This window comes from Bidens hawaiensis, unplaced genomic scaffold (assembly GCF_021521415.1).
Source record: "Bidens hawaiensis isolate Kalapana, Puna unplaced genomic scaffold, B.hawaiensis_p1.1 tig00080990_1, whole genome shotgun sequence".
NCBI classification, from domain to species: Eukaryota; Viridiplantae; Streptophyta; class Magnoliopsida; order Asterales; family Asteraceae; genus Bidens; species Bidens hawaiensis.
Window position 1 is genome coordinate 17,501 of NW_027503747.1, and position 2,500 is coordinate 20,000.

Consider the following 2,500-nt stretch of genomic DNA (forward strand, 5'->3'; position numbering starts at 1 on the left):
ACCCAATTCTCCCACCCTGAACCTAATAAGGCAAAGAGGCTGTATATATATTACACACATGAAATTCGTACGAGTGTTGTCAGTGTTGGCGCGGCACCAAGCTTAAACTCATACAGTCCAACTACGAGCCCGAGGCTGGCCGTATGTAAATCATACAAGTGTTGGCGCGGCACCAAGTTGAAATGGCACGTGTCTTGAACTTTTGCGAGAAAGTTGGAAATGCACAAAACAACTCAACCCAAACATGGCACCAAGTCATGCACAAAAACATAAAAGTATCAAAAAAAAGGGTTGCAACACGAGGACTTCCCAGGGGGTCACCCATCCTAGTACTACTCTCGCCCAAGCACGCTTAACTGCGGAGTTCTGATGGGATCCGGTGCATTAGTGCTGGTATGATCGCAACCGAAATAGAAGCATTAGCTTATTCATTTATACATTTCCCAAAAGGTAAAAAAATAAAAGAATCAAGACTTCCCAGTGGGGTCACCCATCCTAGTACTACTCTAGACGAAGCACGCTTAACTGTGAAGTTCTGTGGATACGAGGCACAAGTAGCTGCAATGCTATGAATGTGTATATCCACCATGATTATATTGTTTTATACAATCACCACATGACATTTAGCAAACTGGCCTGTAATCCTGGCACTTTACCCGATAAGCTGGTCATAAAGTTTCCTCTCATGTTCGCAAGTCACGTCGCCCGATAACCTGGCCACAATGACTTGCAAAACCAAAGCTGGCCGGTAAACCTGGCACGTTACCCGATAAATGCACGGCACGTTGCCGGTAACCTGGGCACGTTGCCCGGTAAGGTTAGCACGTTACCCGATAAAATGTCGGCGTTGCCCGGTAAAGTATCCACGTTGCCCGGCAAACCTGGCCCGCTGCCCGGTAAGGTTAGCACGCTGTTCGACAAACCTGTTACGGTCCATCGGCTTCGGGTTAACCCGAAGACATGATGTCATGATTCCATACCCGTTAACGTCGACCCATTCTGTAAAAAAACCTGGAACGTTGATGTCGAGCGAGCCCGGTCCTCATTCGGGTCCGAGCACGACACGGATCTACGTTTTAAACACATGACTGACTAACGATCGTGACCGACTAACGATTCCATAACACACCACCTATACCCATGATAATGCTTCCCCGCTACAAGTCCCATTTTCGTGAAACTTGTGGTGACGTCGAGGGCCCGAGCACGACACGGTCAACGTGTTGACCCGAAAACATGAGGTTACCAACCCCGACCCCATAAACCGCTCATAAAGTTTCCTCTCATGTCCCGGACGCAACGCCTCGTGTCATTAAAGCGGAGTTGCCCAAAACAGGCCCACGGGCCCACCAAGCCCGGCCCGCGGGCCCTTCACGACACGAAAGGGGGTTCATTTCTCTTGGACAGTCATATCTCATGGTCACGAGTACCCTCACAGAGCCTCGTGTCGATCCAACCCCGTTTGGACACCTTGCCCCCACCAAAGGCCTTACGGACCAACCGGGCCCACCAAGCGGCCCGTCCCGACCCGAAAACCAAAATTTTTTTTTTGGGAAACTCATATTTCAATGTCCCGATGCCCCACGCCAAATTTCATGTCAATCCGACCTCGTTTGGTAGGGTTTTCAAAAATTATGATTCCTTAAAAATTTAATATCTGTTCCTGTCACTATGCTAATTGTTCAGAATGCATATATAGGGAAGGGGTGGGTGTTGAGCGCCCATGCCTGGGCAAAGTTGGCTACCAAGCTAAAATATGGAGGTTCAACGTACGAGAAACCAAAGCCCCTCCCCCATGTTGCATACGAAGCTTGCCCAACGACTTGGTTTCTTGCACAACGACCCGAGTATACTGCCCCAAAGTTGCACGCCCATGGCCAGGCCAAGGCATGCCAAGGCGCCCATGGGCAAGCCAAAGGCATGCCTAGGCACGGCCAAAGCAAGCCAAAGGCACGGCCAAGGCAAGCCAAAGGCATGCCAAGGCAAGCCAAAGGCACGTCTAGGGCATGCCAAGGCACGCCCATGGTCAGGCCAAGGCTTGCCAAGGCACGCCCATGGCCAGCCCAAGGCATGCCAAGGCGCCCATGGGCAAGCCAAAGGCATGCCAAGGCACGCCCATGGGCAAGCCAACGGCATGCCAAGGCGCCCATGGCCAGGCCAAGGCACGTCCAAGGCATGCCAAAGCTCGGCCAAGGCAAGCCAAAGGCATGCCTAGGCACGCCCATGGCCAGGCCAAGGCATGCCAAGGCGCCCATGGGCAAGCAAAAGGCACGGCCAAGGCATGCCAATGCGCCCATGGGCAAGCCAAAGGCATGCCTAGGCACGGCCAAGGCAAGCCAAAGGCATGCCAAGGCAAGCCAAAGGCACGTCTTGGGCATGCAAGGCTCGGCCAAGGCATGCCCTGGCACGCACATGGCCAGGCCAAGGCAAGCCAAAGGCAGGCCAAAGGCACGTTCAAGGCATACCAAGGCGCCCATGGGCAAGCCAAAGGCATGCCAAG

At 52.8% G+C, this 2,500-nt stretch overlaps 1 non-coding gene across 1 annotated transcript; it reads right to left on the bottom strand.

Annotated features, from left to right (window-relative positions):
• Positions 1-288: 288 nt before the first annotated feature.
• Positions 289-407, bottom strand: LOC143607295 (5S ribosomal RNA). The gene has a single exon (XR_013148938.1). It is a non-coding gene; the product is annotated as a 5S ribosomal RNA (ribosomal RNA).
• Between the last annotated feature and the right edge of the window lie 2,093 nt (positions 408-2,500).